The following is a 27,156-nucleotide window of genomic DNA, read 5'->3' on the forward strand; positions in this document are numbered from 1 at the left end:
CAGGAGTTCTTGTTGTTTTTGAAGATACAGACTAACTTGGCTACCTGTCTGATACTTTACAAACATGAACTAATTAAAATCATCCTTGCATACCACTCTTCTCAGGTGGGTTAGCTTCAGTGGATGTGAACTCGGGACTCAGAATGCAGGCTCCAAATCCATATGTGCAGTATGATTATGAGTTACTATGCAAGATGGACATAAGAATGTGACCTTTGCCGTAGGCATTCTTCTCTCAGGAAATTGTTTCATGCTGTCACATATATACTGTATGCCTGGCTGTGAAAACCCTCAGACTATTACACTGTAATTGCTGACTCTCATTTGCATATGTGCAATAAATGGATTTTCCTGCATCCGCCTTCAAACAGCCAAATAAAGCTGCCATCACATGGGTCACTTGGCCTTTGGCTAAGGGCAGTAGGAAGTATGTGGAATGTGTTCTCTCTTGGGAACACAGGCTTGATCCAGCGGGGTGCTGCGCATACTGTTGCGGATGGGGAATGCTCAGCAGCCCATAAGACTGTACCCGTTTATGAATGTCTCCTCTGACCGCATGACCCTAATGACTGGCATTTCTTTCTGGAAGGCTTAACTTTTCATTTCACTTGATGTAGAGGGCCGTTGAAAAGCCAGAATGCTTACCTGAAACCAACCCAAACAGGAAGAAACCAGCCTTAGTATTTATTTACTTTAAAAGAACACTGGCTTCTGTTCAGCTTCCTGTCATGAGAAGGTACCTTAACTACACTGTTCACCAGCCAGAGGTGCAAAATAATGAAGCTTTGATTCTACTGACTGCAACCACCCTAACCAAAATGTTCCCTGAACTTTGTTAAAAGGCTTTTCTCTTCTCTATAAGTAATAAACTCTGAACATACAGCAATAAAAATGATCGTTAAGGAAGCTTGGGACAGCCAGTTCAGATGCAGTGATATTGCTCTGGAGTTCATTTACATGAATTATGCCCTAACCTGGGTAAGTTTTATGGCAGAAAGGTGATTAGCAAGTTTATTATCTATAGCTGTGCTGGCAATGTGTTGGAGGTTATGGGCAATTCTACATATAAATGGCTTTCAAAATGTACTGATCTTTTTCTCCCTTGTAATTTTTCTTTGGCAATTTTCCATTCTATCTGAGGCATCCCACATCATTCAGGACCTTGTACTTCATGATTTTTAGGGCTCCAGCTTGCTGGAGGAGGAGGACAGGAGGTAGGATGATTAATCCACTGATTGAAGGGGAAGAAAATTGGAAACCACCTCAGCTTTCCTCTAGCCCTGTTGCCAGAGGGGACAGCCCAGTTTGGCATGTAAGTTGTGGAGCTGGTGTGTGAGCCCTCAAAAACCTCCCTCATCTTGCATTGCTTGACCTTAAGGGTAACCCCAGTCCCATCCTTTCAATGTCCAGCTGGGAGCGATGTCTTGCCCAGCATGTAAGCCCAACTTTCAGAGACCTGGATATCTGTGTAGCGGAAGGTGTCAGCAAGCACTTGATTGACTTCCTGATCAGTCTAGTTTCATTGCCTAAAACCCTGCCCTTGTCTCTGTTGTGCCTCATGTTGCACAATGATATTGCGTTCCTCTTAGGTTGGGTAGTAGAAAAGTTAATTGACTTTAACTTCCTCACACTACTCACACCCCGGGGCTGTTTCAAGAACACCTTCTCCAGTGAGCTGGTTTCCCTTCTGCTGGATTGATGCATCCGTCTTCTGTGTTAACACTTGGATTTCAAAATGAAAATCCTTAATGAATTGTTCTTTTCAGTCATTCTTCTACATTGACTAACAAGCCATATTAACCGCCAGCCCACTCATGCAAGGTTATATTTCCCAGTGAAACTGGTGGTGGTTCGCTTGTGGAAAACAATATGCCTAAAAATGGTCTGAGTGACTACCACATAAACAGATACTTGTTTATCCACAGCACAGGCATGGTAAAGGTAGAAGCAGCCCAGCCTTACCCATGCTGCCCTGTTAACCCTGGAGGGGTTGCCCAAAATGATAATTCTCAGGCCACGTCAGTTCATCCTTGGCTTCTCTGCTGGACTTTCTAAGGCCAGCTCTACACTAGACTTTAAAGTCGATTGTAGATATACAATTCTAGCTATGGAAATTGTGTAGCTAGTATTGACCTATCTACGGTTGACTTACCTGGCCGTCCTCCCAGAGGGAGGTCAATGCAAGAGACTCTCCCATCGCCCTCCCTTACACCTCATGATATAGAGGCGTACAGGTGTTGACTGCTTTGATGCAGTGAAGACGTATCCTTACATGTGTCACTTAGCAGGAATGCTATCTTTTGCCATACAGACACCTGCCCCTTGAGACTGTCAGTTCATTTCACATGGACCACTGACCCACCCTCATACATGAACAACTCTGGATCATCACAGAAGTGATTTAAAGCAGTGACATAGAACTGAAGGGTTCTGTTTACTACTGTCATCCCAGGAGCTGCTCTAGCCCTTCTTTGTTTTCTGTGTATATATATATATATATATATATATATATATATATATGTACACACACACACAGCATCCTCCAGGAATATAGCCTACAGTTAGCTTTCCTTTAAAGAGGTACTTTTCTATTTAAATATTTGAGCTTGCCCCTAGAATATTTAGTATACCAGCAGCTTGTGTGTGGATATGATCAACTACTGCAATTGGGTCCTATCCACAAAAGTTCATTACCTAATACATTAAATTGTTAGTCTTTAACAGAACAGCTTGCTACAGAACAGCTTGCTTTGTTTTACTGTAAGTATGTATTCCTACCACAAATACTAATGCAGTGCCTTGTCTTAAATTTTTACCAAAAGTATCACTTCAGTGCATGATGCTTTTGATGGTAAATCTAAACACTGCTTTGACAGTGGCAAAAGCAAATAATTTACCAAACCATATTTTTTATTTGTACTCAAATCAACAGAATAATTAGTCTGTAGACAGGAAGACTATGGCTACGTCTACATGTGCCCCAAACTTCGAAATGGCCACGCAAATGGCCATTTCGAAGTTTACTAGTGAAACGCTGAAATGCATATTCAGCGCTTCATTAGAATGCTGGCTGCCGCGGCATTTCAAAATTGATGCGGATTGCCGCCGCGCGTCTCGTCCAGACGGGGCTCCTTTTCGAAAGGACCCCGCCTACTTCGAAGTCCCCTTATTCCCATGAGCTCATAGGAATAAGGGGACTTCGAAGTAGCCGGAGTCCTTTCCAAAAGGAGCCCCGTCTGGACGAGACGCACGGCAGCAAGCTGTGTCAATTTCAAAGTGCTGCGGCAGCCCGCATTCTAATGAAGCGCTGAATATGCATTTCAGCGCTTCATTAGTAAACTTCGAAATGGCCATTTGCGTAGCCATTTCGAAGTTTGGGGCACGTGTAGACACGGCCTATGTCTACACTACAAGATAATATTGATTTTAAGTCAATTAGCCTGTATTTTCCAAGTGCCTGTCTTCACTGTAAATTCCATTTGCTCGATTATAGAGCACTAACATTGACATAATATCGATATCATAATATCGTAGTAACCTGATGGGTGTAGCATTCAGTTTGAATTTCAAATTCTGAATGAAGTGTAGTGAGGAAGCACCATGTCTTTAAACTGAATTCATTTGCCTCCAGGCCTGTCCTGTATGTGCCCCACAATGCCCCAGAGTTCTCCCCTCTGACCTCTTCCATCTCCACTGCTCTCATGTGAGGAGGAATTAGGCCACAGGAATAGCATTTTAATTGGTCACCTGGAAGCCCATGGCTGTAGGGTGATGAGAGGCTGAAATTTTTTTCTTTTTGTTTGCTAGTTGTGCGACTGTGGGGGTCTGTGGTTCTGTGTATACCCCTGCTAGCTGCCTTTTTTCTGCGCTGCCTGGTGCCAGCAACTAGGTTGTGGGTGGGGGTCGTGCTTGTATGTTGCGACGAGAACTTCTTCTCTGCCGTTTGTGTTTTCTTCTGATCCCCATATCCCCTCCTCAAGAGGTGCCACACATTCTGGAACTTTCCCTCGCATGCATCACGGGGCAGCTAGTCTGTGGATGGTGGTTGTGCTTCGACAAGAAACTGTTTTCAGCCACTTACATTTTGTCCTCACTTCCACATCCCCTCTCTTCCCTCCCCACTGGAGGCGCCATGCAGTCTGCAACTTTCTTGCACCCAGCCACATCACATGGCTTGACCGCGAGCCAATAAAAGGAGGTGCTGTGCAAGATGCCAGGCAGCTAGCACTTGGTGAGGATCCTGTAGCCGTCATGGGGAAGTCTCCCTGGTCAGTCATGATTTTTGGGCAACAGAAGAAAATACTTTGTTACTAGCATGGCTGTCCTCTTAGAGGGAATTTTTGGATGGGCTTTAGCTAAAGGCCCAGGTGTTGGCTATAGTCAGGGTTCTTTCAGCTGACTGGGGGAACTCTCCCACAGCAGCCACAATTTTCAGGGCTTGCGGTAGTAGGGGATCTTTCAGATGGCTGGGAGAAGTCTCCCTTGGTGGTCATAATTTTCAGGTGCTGGCTGTAGCTAGGGGTGGAGGTTCTTTTAGCTGCCCCGAGCTGTAACTGTTTCAGTGAAGGCAATGTAGTAGCTATACAATTACCACAGTTCTCGAAGTAAGGCTTGCAGCAAGGAATATTCTTGTTCTGAGGGTCTTTTTAAGCAGGTCAAAACTTGGCTGTAGTCTGGGATCTTTTAGCCAGCTGGGGAAAGTCTTCCTCAGCGGTCACGATTTTTGGGGCTGGCTATATAGTCTGGGGTCTTTTAGCCACCCCAAGCCATAACTGTTTGAATGATTCATTGCAGTTTCAGTGTAGCACTGGTGTGTACTTAAACAAATTCTTATTCTAAGTGTCTTCTCTGCCAGATGGTCTAAATCCAGATCCAGGCCCTCAAAGATCCAGTGCTTTTGCATCCCATTTTCAAAAACCCGTCAGTTGGGAAACCCAAAACTTTTTTCTAACCATTCTTAAGCGCTTTACTACCCCTCCCCTCCCCTCAGTTATAAAAAGCACAAGACAAGCCAGAACCCTGTCTAGAAAAATGGATTGTTTAACATGGCAGGGGCAAGAGGGGAATGAAATGTGGGAAGATGTCATCAGATACCCACATCTACTTGCGGGGCATTTTTTTCCCATGCTGCACCAGTGAAAATAGCCAGAATGATACAGGGCTCAGGGAACTGTGGGATAGGTTCCCGCACTACACAGCTGCAGCATTCGATTTAAGCTACTTGTGTGTGGCAGCAATAAGTTGATATTTTTGGGGAGCATGTGGGAAGGTGAGGATGCTCCAAATCAAATGGATAAAACCCAGAGTTCATAAACTGATTTTGTTAAATTTGATTTTAGCTCATAGCGCAGATGCAGCCAAAGGGTCTGTGAAGTTTCCTTATGTCTCCCTTTTGAACTGTGAAAAGAAAGGTTTGTTTTTCACATTTCCGTGTATGAATTTGACAATAACATGGCTGTCCCTTCACAGATGCATTAAACAAGAGCCAATGGATAATTCACCAGACTTTCAGAGACTGTCATGATTTGTCTGCCCAGCCAGAGAGCACTTTTAGCTCAATTAGGCATTTCAGTATGATACCAAACTGGAATAGGCCAGGCAAACTGCTGAATAAACTTTTCAGAATTTACATTGTCTACAGGAAAGGTTCAGATGTTTCAGATCATAAACCGAGTCAAGAGCATGTGAAGTTTGACCAAGCTTAGTACATTGGCTGTGCTGTTGCATGGACATTGTTTATCAGATGTCACCTACTCCTGAAAGAGAACAGCAAACAACATGGGAACACTTTAAGAGATTAATAGGAAACTTAAGTGGAATGTCAAATACCACGTGAGGCTTGGTTTGGCTAGCACTGGTTCCTACTAGATCACTTCGGAGCTGCAAAGGTAAATTATGTCACTCCTTATCAACTAAAGCCATTTTTTCCAGTGTACCCAAGCAGGCACCTGGCTTGCAGTTTTAGTCCTGCAATCACTTCAGTCGACAGTACTTTATTGGGAGCAGTTAGGGCTAGAGGCAAAGTAATTGCTCACAAATGGCAGAAGCTTCAAGAAAAAAAAATAGTCCCCATACTGTATGTTGCAAATACACAATACAGTGAGCAAGGCAGGAAGACTAATGAAATATATGGAGGAGGGGAAGAGGAGAATCTAGTGAAACTGTGTACACAAATGAATCAAAATACATGGGATCAGGTGTAATCAATGGCCTGAGTTTCGGAGGAGCCAAATTCCCCCCATGTCCACTGCAGTTCATGGGATTCAGACAGGCTCGGCTCTCTGAAAATCAGATGTTTTATGTAGGTGCCTAAACAGGGATGCAGTGGGCTAACTGTATGGCTACAAATGGGGAAATGGTTCAGTACAGTATGCAGGGCGCTCCTGCAGCATAGCAGACTCTTTCTTTGCAGGACTCTGGTATTGAGAAGTTGAAACTCAAGCTGGTGAGTGGAATTATAAGTACCAAGCAAAGGTGCATCTTTGGTGAGACAAATACAATCAAGAGGAGAGCTGGCTGGGGGACTGGAAAGGCCCTGCTCCTCTGAAGTGTTGAGTATCCACAGTTTCAGTGGCCATCCTAAGTGTGTAGCACCTTAGAAGAGTAGGTTGTGTATCCTGATAGGCAAAATTCCCCCTTGGCTGGGATGTCCCACAAGTCTTTATTATGCTAGTTAGAGTTTAAGGGCGGGACTCTTGTCTCTGGGACATATTTGCTAAAGTACTTAACATAATGTTTGATGTTTGTATTATGGCTAATACTTAGCACTCTCAAATAGGATTCCTTTCTCCATGCCCACAGATGACAGGAGCATTTTTCATAGGCTAGTACTAATAATACCTGGCTCTTATGCAGCTCTTTTCATTCAGAGATCTCAAAGTATGCTACAATGGCAGCAAATATAATTTATCTTCATTTTGCAGATGGGGAAACTGAAGCACAGAGTGGCCTCGTGACTCTCTTTTTATCTAAATTAATGTAGAATTGAGATGCCTGTAAGAACTAGTTGAATTCATGTGGAAAGTCAATTTAAAAGCACTTCTGACATTCTCTCTGTCCACTAATCTTCCCCCCCAGGACATAGTCCAGGATTAAAAACTATTGGGATTTAAAAAAGAAAAAAAAAACTCAAATTGACAGAAAAATGATTCTTCCTCCTTCTGCCATGCATATAATTCTCCCTTTCTAGATGAAACATGTCATTGTGTGAGTATTGCAATTGTGGCAGCTCAACTAATCACTAGAAATGGCGATTTGTTTTCCACATCTGGCTATTGCTTAACGTTACTAGGGGAGGCTGGAAATCATGTGTTGTTAACTCTTCCACGTGTTCTCCAAGTGTTTTTCTAAAGCAGCTTAGCAGTGTGCAGTGAGCTCTCATTTCCTAATACCAGCGGTGGCAATAGTGTGTTGGAGAATCATTTTAACGTCATATTACTTTGCCTGGTTGAATGGTCCAAGAGCAGAGCCTGTAATTCCTTGAGACAGACTGATTCAAATGATGCACTGCTCCTTCCACAGTACACAACAGACAAAACACAAGGTGGGAGGGGCGGGGGGGGGGCGCACCTCCAAGCAGCTGCTCTAGTTAACAATGGTACTTCGTTACTGGATACTGAGTTAGCTCGCACTCCTGGATCAGAAATGGGCAGAATTTTTTTCTGCCAGAACATGCCGGAACAGCATTCCGGTACCCTTTTTCCTGGCGCTGCCATTTTTCAAAGGTGGGTGAGTGATTCCGAGCCGTATGTGGCTCTTTAAATAGTAATTTGCAGCTCCCGCTGCAGCTCCCGCTGCCACTCTCTTCTGGTGCCCAGCACCCTGCCATGCTGAAAGAGGACTTAATTTAATTGGTTTAAACAAGCCAATTAAATTGAGTCCTGTTATCAGCGTGGCAGGGCATTGGGAGCTGCCCCTGCCACGCTGTGCTTGGGAAGCCGTGCAGCCGTGGTGAAGAGCAGACAGCCTGGCGAAAGAGCAACAGCACATGGAGTGAGTCCTGGGTAAGCTGAGTGAATCCTTGGGTTTGTGTAAGGGGGTGCAGTCTGGGGCTGTGGGGGTGGGGGTGAGTTAAAGGCTGGCAGCAGTTTGGGGCCATTGGGAGGCAGTTTAAAGGCTGGTGGAGGTTTGGAGCCAAGTGGGGGTGGGGTGGGGGTTAAAGGCTGGCAGCGGTTTGGGACTGTGGGGCAGGGGTAAAGCCCTGCGGTAGGTTGGGGCCATGGGCAGGAGGAGATAAAGCCCTATGGTGGGTTGGGGCTGCCGGGGCTGAGGAGGTAAAGCCCCACAGTGGGTTGGAGATAAAGGGAGGGAAGGGGTAAATCCCTGCTGCAGGTTGGGGTGTTGGGTGGGGAGAGGGTTAACCCAGGTGGTGGTTTGGGGCCATGGCGGGGTGGGTGAAGGGGGTTGGGGCTTGAGTTCTGGCACCTTTTTTCTTGAAAAGAAGCAGCACTGGTGAAGGGCAAATGAGATTAGTAAGTGGGCCACATGAGCGGAGCTCCTTCATCTCAGTGGGACCCATGGGCAACTTGAGTCTCACCCCCCCGCCCCAGCCGACTGGGCTTCCAGCTGTGGCTTGCAGACCCCTGGTGTGCCCCCTCCCCCATGCACCTCTTGCATAGGGGGTCACTGCACTCCCAGCACTTTTGGGTATGTCTACACTACAGAGTTATTCCAGAATAGCTTATTCTGGAGTTATTATTCCAAAATAAGATATTCCAGAATAACACATCCACACTACAGGTAAGACCTGGAATAAGCACAACTTATTCCAAATTAATGTGTCCACACTGCTGCCAGGGGCTCTAATCTGAAATAGGCTACATCTAGATAGCAATGTTATTGCAGAAAGGCTTATTTCAAAATAGCCCCATTCCCTGTCTATAAAGGCCCGATTTGAAAATACCTAAGGCACTAATAGGCATTATTTGCCATAGAATGAGGTTTACGGACTTTGAAATAAGCCATCTGCTATTTCTAAATTATTTTAACCTAGTGGTTTTGCTGTGGAAACACTCGCAAAGTTATTCCAGAATATCGTCTGTTATTCTGAAATAACTTTGCAGTGTACACACACCCTTGGAGAGCCATGAATCTGCTGACGCGTGCTCTGGCCCCCCTCTTCCCCTTCCCTCCCAGAGCTTGAAAAGCCTTGAACAGCAGGATGAGCGGGGCCGGAATGCAAGTCGGTGGATTTGCAGCACTCCAAAAGCGCTGGGAGGGAAGAGGAGGAGGACGAAGTGTGGGGCAGCAGTGCCCCAGTGTGCTAGAGGTGCATGGGAGTGAGTCCACAGGCCACAGGTGGAACCCTATGGGCCGCATGTGGCCTGCGGGCAGGAGGGTGCCCATCATTGTCCCAGATAGAATTTGTCTGTGTGACAAACTGGGAAGCTGGAGCAGCTTTACACATTCTCTCTTAGCATTAGATGGCAGATTCTGCCATCAGAGAGGCATGAAGGGGGGCCTGAGGTCAGAACAGCTGCTTTCGTAATTATTCCTGGTGATAAAACCATGGGTTCAGAGCAAGAGGTCTCTGTGAAGAATACAAATCTCTCCAGCTGCTTTTATGTGGAACTCTGTATTTTTTCGTCCTTCAAAATGCCCTTAATTTTTCCTTTAAATCATCCTTTCTGAAGAGCTGTGAAAATAAATCTGACCAATCCTCAGAGCCATTCCGTTGTCTCTGTTCATTTTTGTGTACGTAAAAATAAATAAACAAACCACTGAACAGGGAGTCCATTTGCAAAGGAATTTGGTGACAATGTTGCTGGAATGGATCTTCTACAATATTAGTTGTTTATGAAAAACAGACAAGGAAACAAGAGGTCACAGCAGCACATAACCTTTTCTTCAGCTTATCTGTTGTTCCCCTGACATGTCCAATCTCTGTTTGCATAGTGGAGCTCACTTACTCTGGTGAGAGAGTGGGACAGAAGAGCGAGGAGGAATTTATTATCCTTTTAATGCACTGTTTCCGATAATGAATAGGACATGCGCACACACACACACACAAAAAAGCACTTGCCAGCGTGACTAGAATAAATGAGCCGTAATGTTCCTGGAACATGTCTGAGACATGAGAGCCATTTTTTTATTCAGGGCCAGATCAAAACTTCTGAATCTATTGAGGGCTACCTGGCTTATGTTTGTCAGATGGTGGACCTGATATTCCTGACTTAATAGAGTAATTCCTAATTTACATCTATGTGAGAGCAGAATTAATCAATAAGACTTTGTGATTTGGACTAATAACTACTATTTACTTTTTTGCATTGCTGTAGTGCCCTAGGAGCCTAATTATGACCCAAGACCCTGCAGTGCTAGGGGCTGTACAAATACAAAACAAAAAGACAGTTCCTACCCCAAGAAACTTTCAGTCTAAGATAAGACAGTAGATAGAGACAAACAGACAGGTTAGTACAACAGTAAGACAGTATTGTCAGCATGGTAGGCAGCGATCTTTGCACACAAGCAGCTCAACCATTGTCCAGCTTATGTAGGTCGCGTGACAAAGAAGGGTTTTGAGGTGGGATATGAAGGAGGATAATGAGGTAGGTTTGCAGAAGTTTATGGGGAGCCCCTCCTAACTGTGAGGGGCAGTGCACGAGACAGCACAAAGTCACTTGGCTGAAAATTTAACAAGCGGGCAGTAGGCCAGTCAGGGGTGAGCATTCACAACTCAGCTGCCAGTAAGAAGACAGAGTAATGACTGAGAGTGAAGAGCCTTGAAAGTGAAGGTAAGCAGTTTATTTGATGCAGCAGAGAGGTGGGGGTTGCTGATAGGATGCAAAGAGAGGGATGACCAGGTCAGGGCCATCCTTGAGGAGATGCAGGGCTTGGGCTAATCCCGCAACTGTTCCCAGGTACTGCCTAAACCCTGAGTATTCCTGACCCGATACTGACAGTCTTATCTCTGCCCCTCTGCCCCCTCTCTGCCCTCACCCCACCTCCTCCTGCCCCTTTTCTTTCCTATTTCTACTCCCTTTCCACCTCCTCTCACAATCCCCTTTCCCTGAGTGACACGGCCTGGGGGATTAGCAGAGGCCTGGCCCATCCCGGCATTCACCACCAGCAGTAGTGGGAAGTGGAGTGACCCAGCCACAGCAATCTCCACTCCCCCAACTCCCAGCTGCGTCCACCCACTTTCCATCACTACTGGTGAGTGCAGGGGGCAGCTCCACCACTTTCCTGCAAGCTCTGGCCTCCTCTGAGTTGCCCCATGGCTCTGGACATAGTCAAAGCAATGGGCTTGGAAAATGATCATTGAAACAGACAAATGGATATGAATGGAGCAAGATCGCATTTGTCAAGACCAGAGAGAAAGCAACTGTAGCAATCAAGATGGGAGTTTGCAGACTCGGCAGCATCTCTTTTGAAAATATCTGATTTTGTTTCATGTCTTTTTAGAAGTTTTGGAATTCACAGAATACTCCAGACACCATGATTAACCTTGGGCCTCCCTAAAGGAGATGATAATTTCTACAAACTGGGCATGAAAAGCATCATCAGGCACCCTCCTGCCCTAGAACGAGCAATGAGTGATCTTGCAAAAAATTTCTATCACAACCGCTCCCCAAACAAACGATCCCCCTAAACCAGTGGCCACTGATTGTGCTGATTCTAAGAGGTTGGGGTGGAGAAGTTGTGTTTCCTTGCAAATGTTGCCGGCCCTTCTCACAGCTTTCTCTACATCTTTGTTACCTGGAAAAGTTTGATTTTGTGATTTCTCTCCATGCTTAAGCGATAGGCCCTGTTCTGCTCTCTGTTACATGATAGCGTGACTGAGGACAGAATGTGGTTGATTCTTTGGACTTATGTAATTAAAAAAAACCCCTTTGCTTAAATTGAAAACATTGGATACAGCCTCTACCTGAGCTGTGCAGCCTTTTTGACCTTCTTACAATCTCAGCACGAGCTTTGCTGCTGTTGTTGGCTCCAGTTCTGACTGACTGCAGCTGGGACTCAGTAGGGCTGACTCATTAGCTTTGTTGCCAGCATCTACAGCAACACAAATAATACTTCAGAGCTGCCTTTTTTTTTTTTTTTGCTCCCTGCTTGAATAGAAAAGAAAGCACAGCTCGAAATATTCACCCAACAAATAATAAACTGCTTCAGAGTGGCGAAAGGCACTCTACCCACAACTGTTAGAGAACTCGTGTGTCCGAGGAAGTATGAGTGCCAAACTCCTTCTGCACCCTATGCATTTTGATTTTAACTAGGGCTAAATCCTGCACATGTCTGAGCACTGTGCACATGGTTGAATGCTCTGGTAGCCTGGGCTAGAATACTCGGCACCTTGCAGAGCTAAGTCCATGAAGAATGCTTGTGCATGCTACTGGAAATGACTAGCACTCATGGAATGGCCAGCAGGGGCTGAGTTTTGCTACACTGTCTGGTTAGTGGAAGCTCCACATTAAACTGTTAAATCATGGTCTGAGATGAGGCTTCTAGCTGCAAGTAGGGGCTAGGGTGCCATTGTGCAGCCCACCAGGACTTCCAGGAGGCATAATGCCCGTGGAAAGAGAGGAAGTCACGATCACCTCTATGGATGTTGGCTGCTTCTGAATCAACACTGAGACTGATAGGAACTCTATCCGGTGCTAAGTAATAATGAGGATGCTAGTGCAGAGTGGCTGCAACAGTACTGTTCTCATGTCATCTAACCCTGCTCAGATCTAGGCAGTACGGTGGCTAAGATAGCACCAGCTCCTCTATATTAGAGACTCCTACTGCTACTAGTGACAGATACAGCTGCACTGGTGCTACAGCAAAAGTGGAATTATCCACAAATTATCCATCCTAGAATTATCCATGCAGATAAAACAATAGGTAAAATGCAGCACTCAAATCGTCGTGTGTGGGAGGCCAGTTCCTCTGCTGTGTCTGCAGGCAGGAGAGAAGGGAGGGTATAGCTTTGCTATTATTTGGAGCCAGCAGCCCGGAACAGTACTTGTGCTCTTTGAGTGCAGGGATTGGCTGACATCTGTTCAAGAATGCAACGAGAGGGACGACTCCTTACCCTGCTGCCTCCTACCTTGTGCAGACAGAACCGGTCAGAAGCAATTTTGTACACTTTACTCGGAACCAGAGTACTTTATGAATTCACATGTTCAGCAACACTCTCTTTAGGCAACAATGCCAGCTGCAACTTGTAATAATGCAAATGAGTTCCTAGAGGCTCTTCTGTTTAAACTGCATCTTTTCATATGCTTTCTGTATAGCCATATAATTTGCAAAAGCAGTGGGACATTCGTTCATTCACTGGTCACAATGTCACAATGCCACCACTAAAAAAGAGCACAGTTTTGGCTAAAAGCCTGTTCTGGTTTCAACGGGCGGTAAAAGCAGCACTTAGAAATGGTACATTTGGAACACAAAAAACAAATGGGAAAATGGGCCTAGACACCCATCAATACAGATTAGAATTTATGAAATGTAGAAAATTGATTAGGGAATGTCACAGGGGCGTTAGCCCTTTCAGGGCCCAGCTCCACCTGTTACTGATTTGCTCATTCTCCTTAAGTGGAGAAAATGAGAGTAGACATACAGGGGTGGCACTGACCTTTTCCCAGTGGGGGTGTGAGGTGGGCTATAAAGGAAATTGGGGGAGCACAGCCCCCCCCTTGCCATGAAGCCCTGCCCCTCTGTGTTGCAATGCTTTTGCTCAATTAAGTTCCAGCCCCAATCACTCCTCCTCCCGAAATCCTGTCTCCTGACCAGGTCAGAGACCAGAGACCAGAGCTGGGCACTGTGGGGCAGCTGTTTGAGCTGGTGCCATTGTGCAAGCAGCTGCAGAGCTTCTCTGGCTCCTCCTTCTCCTTCTGGGGCCAGGGATTCCTGGACCTAGGATGCTCCTCAACCCCACTGCTGCCTTTCAATTGCTCACAGCCCAGAGGAATCAAATGGATCCAGCCACCATGAGCAGCAGCAAAAACGGGGTGGGGCTGAGGTGCCCGGGCTGGATAGGTTAGTCTGTGCTGTGTGGGGAGCCCCAGACTTTCCACCTGCCCTTGGTGATCTCTTCCCATGGGTGGGGCCAAGGGCTGCTGTTACCTCCCCTCCCCCACAGTTAAATTTACTTCTGTGCAACTGCTTCAGAGCTGTGTGTCTGGAGAGAGGCCACTGCTGGCCGGGCACCCGGCTCTGAAGGCAGCACTGCCACCAGCAGCAGTGAAGTATCTGGGTCACGTTGGACCTATGTACTGGGATGGGTGATTAAAGGGGGGGCACAAAGGAAAACTTTTGGGTGGCTCTATCCCCTTCAAGTCTTCCTATAGACACATAGTATGTGGGTAATGAGATCGTCAGTCCATATGCCATTATGAGAAACCTCTGGAAATACTAATGGAAGAGAAGAAGTAGTATGTGCCTGAGCACAGTCTTCTCCCAGCGCAGAAGGACAAGAGTTGAAAGTGGCTAGGGCCTTAGAAGGAGGGCTGCTAGAATCCTGGCCTATGTGAGTTAGTAGGGTAGACCCCTCGAGAAGCAGGGTTATGGGACTCCTGACTCAGGGGTGGAGGAATTTACCTTAAAAAGCTGTATAGGCCAAGAAGAAGGGTTGTGGGGAGCCTGAATCATGGAGAGCCAGAAGAGGCCTCTCTAACTATTGGCAAGTTAGGCAGCTGCCAAGGTCGTACATTTGGCACAGTCACCCTTCTGTTATGACAGAGTGAGGCCAGGCCAAATCTGAGTGGTATGTTGGTGAACACTGAAATATTGCCTAGCATGGTAGACTCTACTGAGTAGCCTCTAGGATCAGGATTGCACTTGCAGGTCAAAAGTCAAGGACTTATGATTTATTGTAACGCACTTACTAAATGATACCCCCTGCAAAGACATGGGTCTTAGAGTAGTCTTTCCTGGGAGTGAGTTCTTACAAGGATCCTGGGGGATGATGCTTCTGCAGGGCCACATCAGCCCACAAAGGGGTGCCCTGAGATGGTTCCCTCCCTGTCGCAGGGAAGCTAAAGAAAAGGGGGAAAACACCCATGGCAGGCAAGGAAAGAAACTTTTAGAAGAACATTTAAGTGTACAGGGAACAAAAGAAATCTTAATAATGGAACAAGTCCATGACTAGAGGAAGTCAGTAAAATTGTTAACAGTGAGACCAAAAAGGCAAAAGTGTTCAATAGATGTTTTTATTTTGTATTTGGGGAAAAAAGCAGGATGATGTTTTCACATCAGATAAGGATGATGAAGTACTTTCCAGTCCAGGAGTTACAAAGGAGGGTGTTAACATTTGCTCGTGATAAACGTATTTTAAATCAGGGGTTCTGGATAAATGTCATCCAACAATTCTAAAAGCATCAATTGAGAATCTTTTCGGCACACTAATATTAATTGTAAATTAATATTAAAATATCAAGAAAATTCCAGAGGACTAGAAGAGTGCTAATATTCAAATAAGGAGAAGCCAATCTGAAAAACTAGTGGCTGTTTAGCTTGATAATAGTCCCAGGAAAAATAATGGAAAAGTTTATACAGGATTCAATTAATAAAGGATAGGAGTACGATTACTAACGCCGGCATGAAGCTCAAGGGTTCCATGCCATTCCCAAGCCTGGATAAAGGAGGAGGGCTGGTCAGATGAGTGATGATGCACTGACTGTGAAACAACAATATGAATGAAATCTGATGCCAGTACAACTAAATGATAAAAGATGCTGGCTTGGATGTCACCCAGATAAACAAGGGCCGCAACACCAATCAAGAGACTAGGGTTGGGTCCATAAGTTGGCTACCGAAAGAAAAAACAACTAACACAAATACTATCAATTAGACTGTGGAACATCTGAACACTGTGGGCAACTGGAAAATTAGAGCTGCTTTGGAAGGAGATGGAGAGAACGAATGAACGGTGAATGAAAAATCAAGACCCTGGTATTTGGCAAAATGGACAGTTTGAATAGCAGAGGCGAACCCCACACAGAATGGGAGAGAGGATATAGTAGGTTGGTGCGGAGCTGGTATACAGAAACTAAGCCACTCCAGACTGTCCAGGGAAAGATGGAAGCAAATAGTGAGAGAGGCATCAGAAACCAATGGGCGCTGAGCCCAGGACTGTTGATGATGATGAGTACAACTACTGCTAGTCAATGTGCTTTTGTGGACAATAGGTTAGCCACACACCCTGATCCAATTTTTGGTTAGACTGAACATATAATTGATAAAGGAAACTGCATAAAAATAATATGATTAGATTTTTGTAAGGTGTTTGAGTTTGTACATCATTCTGATTAAAATATTAATACTATGCACTGGTAAAGAAGCACACAATTAAGTCATTGTCTAATAGGAATCATCACTGAATGAGGTATTTCTGCTGAGGTTCTGGGGAGACCACTAGTAGGACTGCTGTTATTTGATATTTCTATTACTGGTCTGGAAATAAATGTAAAATTGTCAGTGTAGCCTGTAGAAGCTGACACAGAAATGGGCATGGGTTAAATAATGGTGAGGACAGCACAAACTGGTAAATGGAGCTCCTGTCAACACAATGTGATTTTAGTCAAATGTGAAGTCATGTGTCTAGGAAAAAGGAAAGTAGGTCCTAGAAAGCACTGACTCGGAAAGAGATCTGGATTCAGTGGATTAACAACTCAACATAAGCTCCCAAAACAATAGTGTGACGAGAGGGACTAATTTAATCCTGGCATGTATGAACAGGTGAGTAGTAAGTAAGTGTAGGGAGGTGGGTCAGCATATGATATTGATGAGATTGATAGCATGCTGTGTACAATTCTGGTGTCAACATTTTAGAAAAGAATTTGGAAAAATAGAGAGGGGGCAGAAGACAGCCACAAAAATGATATCAAGTCTGGAGGAAATGCCTCTTTGTGGAAAAGCTCAAGTCTCTTTAGCCTATCAGAAAAGAAGATTGAGGAGTGACATGATAACAATGTTGAAGTACTTTCATGGGAAGACCATACTTGATACTAAACAGATCTCTAACCTATTAGCCAAAGGAATTGAAAGGACCAGTGGCTCAAACTGAAGCCATAAAATCTTAAGTTGAACTTAGACAAAGGTTTTTTTTGAAAATAAAGGGTGATTGACCACTGGAACCAAACTACCAAGGGAGAGATGGATCCTCCATTTCTTACAGCTTTTAGATTTTGAGGAAGGCTGTGTCAACACTAGCAAGTGTTCTTTTGAAAGTAAATTGAAAGAATGTGGTGCTCCTTTCAAAATCACTCTTCCTTTCCCATTTCAGGGAGAGTGCCCCCTTTCAAAACTTCTTTTGAAAGAAATTGTGTGTAGACACTTTACAGATGCTTTTTCTTTTTTTTTCCCCAAAGAGCAGGCCTCAAGAGGCCTGATTTTTTGATCCCTGGCCCATTCTTTTGAAAGAGTGGGAGCTGTGCGGATGCTCTCTTTCAAAAGAGCAGATCACTCTTTTAATCTGCTTTTTTGTGTGTAGATGCACTGTTCTGAAAGAAGTTCTTTTGGAATAGCTCTTCCAGAAGGGCTTCTTTTGAAAGATTTCTGTAGTGTAGACATAGCAGAGGTGTCTTTCTGGAAGACATCGTTTGGCAAACACTTGGGATCAGTAGTGGGTAACTGGGTGAAATTTAATGACCTCTGATTATATGGATGGTAAGAATAAATGATCGAAAGGGTCATTGTCATCTTAAAATCTAAGAATATGGAGCACAGATAATATTACCACCTGCTGGTTAGGTTAATAATGAAAGAGATGTATCCAAATCTCCTAACTGCTAGCTAATCTATTTTGTGTGCTCCCATGGGTGTGCGTACTAATCATATACAACACAGTGGCTACGTCTACACGTGAAGCCTACATCGAAGTAGCCTATTTCGATGTGGCGACATCGAAATAGGCTATTTCGATGAATAACGTCTACACGTCCTCCAGGGCTGGCAACGTCGATGTTCAACATCGACGTTGTGCAGCACCACATCGAAATAGGCGCTGCGAGGGAATGTCTACACGCCAAAGTAGCACACATCGAAATAAGGGTGCCAGGCACAGCTGCAGACAGGGTCACAGGGCGGACTCAACAGCAAGCCGCTCCCTTAAAGGGTCCCTCCCAGACACAGTTGCACTAAACAACACAAGATACACAGAGCCGACAACTGGTTGCAGACCCTGTGCATGCAGCATGGATCCCCAGCTGCAGCAGCAGCAACCAGAAGCCCTGGGCTAAGGGCTGCTGCCCACGGTGACCACAGAGCTCCACAGGGGCTGGAGAGAGAGCGTCTCTCAACCCCTCAGCTGATGGCCACCATGGCGGACCCCGCTATTTCGATGTTGTGGGACACGCAACGACTACACGGTCCCTACTTCAACGTTCAACTTCGAAGTAGGGCGCTATTCCCATCCCCTCATGGGGTTAGCGGCTTCGACGTCTCGCCGCCTAACGTCGATGTTAACATCGAAATAGCGCCCAACACGTGTAGCCATGACAGGCGCTATTTCGAAGTTAGTGCCATTACTTCGAAGTAGCGTGCACGTGTAGACACGGCTAGTGTGGCTGATTTGAGTTGTTTGGTCGACTGGACTGCTTGGATGGGTGTGTCTCTCCATCAGATAGTAATATGATTAGAATGTTTATTTGACAGCTGCAGCCTAAAGCATATCAATAAAACATTAAGAATATATTTTGGCTTTGTGTCCCAGTACATTCCATGCTACCTTTTCAAAGAAACACAAACCTACCAGACAAATAATTCCTACCATGTGGTTAAAAAATAACTTCTCATTCAAAAGGTCATAAGTTACTGGGGATCTGAAAAGCAAGTAGAACATTTAAAACACTCATTAAAGGTGAACTTAAAAACCAAATGAGCACACGTCCTTTACTTCCCCTTTACAATGTACAGTATAATTGGCCTCCTGGAAGGGATTTTTTTTTCCTTTGCTTGATTTTCACATTAAGATCCTGGCTTCTCTTTTGTTGGAGAGTGTTCTAGTTTGTGTGGATAAGTTGTATGGTATTATCATTTGAGTCCAAAACTTGAGACACCATGCTCCCCACAAACTAACTGCATGACGGTGGGGATTTCGGGTACATCTGCACTGCCACTAAGACCCATAGGCAGCCTGTGCTACAAGACTAAGTCTTGTGGGGCTCAGGGCAAGGGACTGTTTAACTCCCGTGTGGGTTTCTGAGCTTGGGCTGGAGCCCAGACTCTGTGAGCCCAAGCCTGGAAATCTACACTGCAGTTAAACAGCCCCTTAGCCTAAGCCCCATGAGCCCACAGGATCTAGCATAGGTCAGACATACCAGAGGTGGTTTAGGGGCTTGTGGGGCCCTGAGCAAGAACAAGTGGGGGGCCACTTCCCACCCTTTCTGTCTGCAGACCCCCCACCCTGAAGTTCCTGCCAGGGAGCAGGGCTGGATGTATGAGCTTCCCCTGATCTGCTCTCTGCTCCTTCTAGGGAGCATGGTTGGGGTACAGGGGCTTCCCCTGCTCCCCAGCAGGAGCACTGTATGGATTGTGGGGCTTCCCAAATTGGCTGGGACCTTTGGGCATGGGCCTCATTGGCCCACTGGATAATCCGCCACTGGGCATTCCCATAAAATGTTGGGCCCTTGTCCTGCAAAGACTTATGCACATGTTTAAGTGCACGCATAAGGCTTTGCAAGGTCAGAGACAGAGGCTGAGTCTACACTGCAAGATAAAATTGACTTTAAGTCAGTTAGCCCAATTTTTCCAAGTGCCTGTCTGCACTGTAAATTCCATTAGTTTGACTTATGGTGCACTAAAATCGACATAATATCGATAACATCTTATTGCAGTAAGCTGACGGGTGTAGCATTCAGTTCGAATTGAAAATTCTGAATGAAGGGTAGTGAGGATGCGCCGTGTTTTTAAATCTAATTTGTTAGCCTCCAGGCATGTCCCACATGTACCCTGCAATGCCCCACAGTTCTCTGCTTTGGCCTCTCCCATCTCCACTGCTCTCAGGTGTGGAGGAATTAGGCAACAGAAAGACCGTTTCAATTTGGCACCTGGAAGCCCGTGGCTGTAGGGTCATGAGAAGCTGAAAAATCTTCTTTCTTTTTCTTTGCTAGGAGCACAGCTGTGGGTCTGTGGTTCTGTGTATACTCCTGCTAGCTGCCTTTGTTTCTGTGTTGCTTGGCGCCAGCTGCTGGCTCCGTACCATGTGTCAGCTAGGCTGTGGGTTGGGGTTGTACTTGTCTGGTAGGATGAGAAACTTCTTTTAGCCATTTACATGTTGTCCTGACCCCCACATCCCCTCCCTTCCCTCCCACCAGCAGTGCCACACAGTCTGGAACATTCCTGCACCCACCAGCATCATGTGGCTTGACCCTGAACCAATAAAAGGACATGCTGCGCAAGATGCTTGGCAGCATGTGTGTGGTGGGGGGGTCACGATTTTCGGGGGCTGCCTGTAGCCAGGGGTCTGTTAGCCACCCAAGGGAAGTCTCCCCTAGTGGTCATGGTTTTTGGGTCTGTCAGTAGCTGGGGGTCCTTTAGCTGCCTGAGGGAAGTCCCCCTCGGTGGTCACAGTTTTCCGGACTAGCTGGCTGTAGCCTGGCTGTAGCCAGGAGTCTTTTAGCTGCTGCAAGCCATACATTTCAATAAAGGCAATGTATTAGCTATACAATTACCGCAGTTGGCAAAGTAAGTCTTGCAGCAGGGAGTATTCTTGTCCTAAGGGTCTTCTTTTCCAGGTGCAAACCCGGCTGTAGGCTGGGGTCTTTTAGCTTGTTGAATCATTCGAGGTTCAGTGTAACAACCATGTCTACTTAAACATAAGGTTCTTCTTTGGTAGGAGTCCTAAATCCAGATTCAAGTTCCTGAAAAGGTCTCCATGAGTGGTCACGATTTTCATGGCTGTCACAAGTCTACTGTCTTTTAGCCTCCGCGAGCCATTACCAATAATTCATTCAAGTTTCAGTGTATCAATCACCCGTGTCTACTTAAACACTTAACATGGCAAGGGAAAGAGGGGAATGAAATGTAGGAAGATGTTGTCATATACCCACATCTACTTATGGGGCCAGAATGCAAGGGGGTTCAGGGAACTGTGGGAAAGGTTCCCATAATACACTGCTGCAGCACTCGACTTAAGCTTAATTTAAGCTACTTGTGTGTGTCAGCAGTAAGTCAATTTTGTGGGGAGCATGTAGGAAGGTGAAGATGCTCAAAATCAAATGGCTAAAACCCAGTGTTGAGAAACTGATTTTAATAAAATCGATTTTATCTCATAGTGTAGACACAGCCTTAGACTGTGTATTCTAAATATCCCCTTATCCTTCCATGTCAGTTTTGATCTAGGAGAGATTCATCAAGAAGACCTCCATAAAAATTGCCCAGCTTCTGCAGCCAGGACAGTGAAGCACATTTTCTCTCTTTCTCATTATCAGAGTAACTGGGTGTGATGGACTGTATCCCTGTGCAATATTGTAATATTGTAATACTATAACCCTACAAAATATTGTAATAACCTTTGTATAAAGTATGCCTTGTGAAGTATAATTTGAAAACTCATAATTTGCTGGTCCGTATCATCCTGATGAATTGTGTGGCAACACATATTCCAGTGTATGCTGCTATTAATGCATGGTCCAAAGAGAAGCGTTGGAAAATTTCAACCCAGATGTGAATTTTGCACCTTGACCTCTGTCTAATTACAATGACAATCTGAAGGAAATGATACCCATTGAAACTTTACATGGTCAATATATAGTGTCTTTCTTCTATGCTAATGATATATCATCCACGTGAAAGTTTATTCTATGCAAAATTTAACGTAACTGCCCCAAAACCTCTTTAAAATGTATCTATACACATATGCACGTAAATATTTCCATCACATCTATATAACACCAATATAAAAATTAGGCCTCCCTCATGGAACTGCTTATTAAAAAGATAATGGAAGCCACTGACCCTCACAGGCCGTGTCTACACGTGCCCCAAACTTCGAAATGGCCATGCAAATGGCCATTTCAAAGTTTACTAATGAAGCGCTGAAATGCATATTCAGCGCTTTATTAGCATGCAGGCGGCAGCCGCGCTTCGAAATTGACGCTCCTTGCCGCCGTGCGGCGTGTCCAGACGGGGCTCCTTTTCGAAAGGACGCCGCCTACTTCGAAGTCCCCTTATTCCCGGGAATAAGGGGACTTCGAAGTAGGCAGCATCCTTTCGAAAAGGAGCCCCGTCTGGACGCGCCGCGCGGCGGCAAGGAGCGTCAATTTCGAAGCGCGGCTGCCGCCCGCATGCTAATGAAGCGCTGAATATGCATTTCAGCGCTTCATTAGTAAACTTTGAAATGGCCATTTGCATGGCCATTTCGAAGTTTGGGGCACGTGTAGATGTAGCCATATACTCCTGCAAAATGTTGTATTTGTGTTGGGTACACTCAGTTGTCATTACTCAATCATACCTTTGTGCAAGGTGATTGCAATTTAAGTAATGCGTAAGTGTAAGTAAAGCACAAGTCATGAGTTTTGCTGACTGTGAAGTAGAGCTGAGAGACTAATTTGCAACTCCCTAATCATGAACTAGATTAATATAGCACCTATTCCTGTTCACATATCATACTTTTTCATATGCATATTTTGTATTTTAATTTTACAGTAGTACGCAAGGATTCCAATTGAGGTCAAGACTCCAGCAGGCTGGGCATTGTATAAACACACAGGAGAAGGGAGTCTCTGTTCCAGGCAGTTTTCAGTCCCAATAGACAAGATAAACAAAGTGTGAGAGAGAAAACAAAGGGTCAGTGAGGTAATATAACTTGCCGAATAGCAGCTCAATTGGCCAGTGACCTGGGAATAAATCTTTTAAAATATTTACGCCATATTGATTGAGATGTAATATTAAAAACCAAGCTGTGTGACTTGATTATGATTTGTGAGATAACTCACTTGTTATATCTCTTCTCTGGTTGGGTGAATGAAGTTTACATCAAAATAAACTTTGTTTTCTGTGAATTTTAAAAATTGCAAAAATTCTTGTCACTAGTAGAAGATCCAATTGCTTCAACATTTACCAAAAAGAACCCGAGTAATGTGACAATGGCAACAATTCAAATAAATATTTACAGATTTTTTGCACACTATTGGCTCCCCAAAGTCAAAATTAAAATTAAAAAGTAATAAATCTGATAGGTAAGTCTCCAAACAGGAGAAAGACTTGAGCAAATAACATGAAGCATTATTCTATGTACATTTCACATTGCTCAGTCAGTCATCCACTTCCTTCCCTTTAAGTCTGTGTCTGGTGCTGTTTTTATCTTTGAATTCCATGAGCTACCTCTTTTCTGGCCTCAGTCACCCCAAATGACTTTTAAAACTGTATTATAAAATGACTATTTTAGGACTTGACCCACATACGCCCTTTCCTTTTTCTTCCATTCCCAGACACTAGCTTGGTGTAAACCATATACCGGGGTCAGTGACCTCTGGCACGGGTGCCAAGAGTGGTATGCCAGTCGATTTTCATCAGCATGCAAGGCAGGAGCTAAGCCCCATCACTCTTCCCCCATCCAGCTGGGAGCTTGCTCAAAGCCATGCCACCTGGGGATAAACAAAAGACCAGCTAATGCTACCAACCACCACCTCAATGGTAAAACTCTGCATCTTCACTTATTCGTTAATGAAGCTGTTGTAAGTAGGACTGTTAGTGACTTTAATAAGTGTTACCAGCACTCGGGCCGTACCTAGAGGTCAAAAGGTCATATTTTGGCAGTCCAAAGGAAAGGTTGCTGTTCCCGGCCATACACTTTTGCTAGTAAAGTAATGTTACTTTTAAAAAAAAAAAGCCCAAACATTTCTGTGCAGAAAAAGCCTTACTGTAGATGCAGGTATAGAGGTGTAATTTTATATCAGCAAAACTGCTTTTATTTCAGTCAGCGAGCAGGTACAAGATACATTGGGAAAAGTTTTCTATCTGGTACACGCAGTATCTGCATGAAGAGGGTTTACCAGCAAAGACTTTCTAGCATAGCCATGGCCATTGTAACTCCTCTGACTTTGGGTTTGTCATATACACTCGCCCACATACCCGCTTTTACACTCATATCCATGCTGTTCACAGTGACCTCATTCTGAACAGCAATTGTGTCAGCTGTGTTGTGGGCTGCCTGGCTTGGGAAATGGAATTTTCACCCTCCCTTATGGTGTGATTTGTCATGGTTCATTTGTGCTTGTTATGAAAAGCCTAATGGAGGCAGTTGGTCTCCCAATGAAAGTCAACTCCTCTTCTGGCTGTGTAAAGGGCAGATTATATGTGAGTTTAACAATAGCATGCCTTGAGAAATCAGATGCCAACTTTTGCAACTGCTGTTGAGCATTCATAAAGTCCCGTACACAAAACCAAAAAGCAGTCCTGCTGCACTTTAAAGACTAACAAAATAATTTATTAGGTGAGGAACTTTTGTGGGACAGACCCACTTCTTCAGATCTGGAACATAAGAAGTGGGTCTGTCCTGTGAAATCTCCTCACCTAATAAATTGTTAGTCTTTGAAGTGCCACAGGACTGCTTTTCTGCTTTGTGAAGATACAGACTAACAGGGCTACCTCACTGTGACTTTCCCATACACGGTGTACACAGCCATCATAACGGACTGCAAAATTGATTAATTGATTGATTTTGTGTGCCTTAAATACCAGCCACTGGAACCTATCAGAATGATGGAGGAAAAAGGGGGCAGGGTGTGTGTGGAATCTGAACTTGCCCTGAACCTAGTGGCTTCCTGTCCACACACACACACACAAAATAATGCATAGGAATTCCGCAAGACTTTTTCTACTGAAATCTATATATAATACAAGAACACAAATGTCAGAAATATCTTTTAAAAATGAGATGTGGCAGTCCTGGATACTGCTAAATCATAATCTGACAATCTGATATTTGCAAAAAGCCTTTTATTTTCTGGTAGAGGGAGGGCATAAGTGTCTTGTGAAGGAAAGCCTTATATGGGGGCTGGACTCCATGACCCCCTGAGGTCTCTTCCAGCCCTATGATTCAATGATTCTGTATTTGAGGTACAGGCATAGGGATAAGACCACGTGGGGTGTAATCCTGGTGTTACAGGTATAAGTGGGTATTTTGCAATTGACTTCAAAGGGGCAAAGATTTGATCTCTGATGTCTAAAGCTGGTGTAGGAGTCAAGAAAGTATTGTAGCTTTGCTAGAGACTTAGGCCCCAGCTAAATACAACATATAAGCAAATGCTTGACTTCAAGATAGGGCTGTCAAGTGATTAAAAAAAGTAATCATGATTAATTGTATAATGATGAGGATTAATTGCGCTGTTAAGCGATAATAGAATACAATTTATACAAATATTTTTAGTATTTTCCACGTTCGTGGTAGATTGATTTCAATTACAACACAGAATACAAAGTGTACAGTGCTCACTTTATATGCATTTTTATTATAAAGATTTTCACTGTAAAAAAACCCTGGAATAAATTGCCTAGGGAGGCTGGGGAATCTCCATCACTGGAGATTTGTAAGAGCCTTAGAACCACACCTGTCAGAGGTGCTTGGTTCTTCCATGAGTGCAGAAGACTGGACTTCATGGCCTCTAGAGGTCCCTTCCAGTTCTATGATACTGTGAATATATGAGTAAGGATAATCTCTTTATCATGAAAGTTGAATTTATCAGTGCAGAATATATACAAAACCCCTGCATGTAAAAACAAAACAACGTATGCCTTTGGTGTCTAAAGTCCATTCTGTCCTACTTATTGTTGTCAATTGCTCGGACAAGTTTGGTTACAATGTGCAGGAGACATTGTCCCTTCATGCTTCAAGCGCTATTCCAGAGCTCTTGCATGTATGGTGACGAAGGCTTCTGCTTGAAAATAAGCCAAAGCATACAGAGCAACATGTTCATTTTCTTCCTCTGAGTCAGATGCCACCTCCTGAAGGCTGATCTTCTTTTTTGATGGTTTGAGTTCTGTAGTTTCTACATCAGAGTATTGTTCTTTTAAGACTTCTGAAAACTTGCTCCACAGTCCGTCTCTCTCAGATTTTGTAAGGCACTTCAGATTCTTAAACCATCACTCAAGTGCTGCCGCAATATTTAGAAATTTCATATTTCTACCTTCTTTGTGTTTTGCCAAATTCATAGTGTATGTGCTCTTAAAAAGAACAACATGCTGGATCGTCATCTGAGATTGTTGTAACATCAAATATATGGCGTAATGCAGGTCGAACACACAGCAGAAGAATTCAATTCTCCCCAAGGAGTTCAGCTGTAAATTTAATTAACTCATTATTTTTAAGGGACATCATTAGCATAGAAGTAGGTCCTCTGAAAAGATGGCCAAAACATGAAAGGGCAGATGAATGTTTAGCATATCTAGCATCTAAATACCTTGCAATGCCGGCTACTAAAGTGCCATGTGAAAGTCTGCTCACTTTCAGTTGACACTGTAAAAAAGAAGTGCATAGCCTTATCTCCCGTAAATGTAAACAAACTTGTTTCTCTTAGCGATTGGTAAAACTGTGTGGACTTGTAGGGGTTAAAGTTTTACAGTTGTTTTCTTTCTGAGTGCAGTCATATAACAAAAAAATGGATATTTGTAAGCTGTACTAGTATGTTAAAGAGATTGCACTACATTACTTGTAGGAGGTGAATTGAAAATTACCATTTCTTATATTTATCTTTTATACAGTGCAAATATTTGTAAAAAATAATATAAAGTGAGCATTTCTATATTCTGTATTCTGTGTTGCAATTGAAATCAATATATTTGAAAATGTGGTAAAACATCCAAAATAATTAACAAACTTCAGTTGGCATTTGATTTTTAACAGAGTGTCATTAACCACAATTAAACTTTAATCATGATTAATTTTTGAGTTAATCATGTGAGCTAACGGCAATTAATTGACAGCTCTACTTTCATTACCTGAGTAATCGTGGAGATGTGAATTATTTGTGTACTTACAATTAAGATGCTTGTGCTGTTTTGCTGGATCAGGGTCTGAGTGAGTGTAACAGTGGAGAAGTCACTGGACTGTATTGCCCTTCATTTGCTCCACCTGGAAAAGGGCTTAAATAAATATCACTATTACCTCTGAGTGTTATAAAGCCAGATTAATGAAAGCTTCTTACTGGCCTTGGAAAGGATGGAGAGACGTATGCTTATTCATATGTTTATAAATCGAGATCACTAGAACTACTTGTCATACACTGACAT

The sequence above is a fragment of the Carettochelys insculpta genome, chromosome 3 (assembly GCF_033958435.1).
Source record: "Carettochelys insculpta isolate YL-2023 chromosome 3, ASM3395843v1, whole genome shotgun sequence".
Classification (NCBI taxonomy): domain Eukaryota; kingdom Metazoa; phylum Chordata; order Testudines; family Carettochelyidae; genus Carettochelys; species Carettochelys insculpta.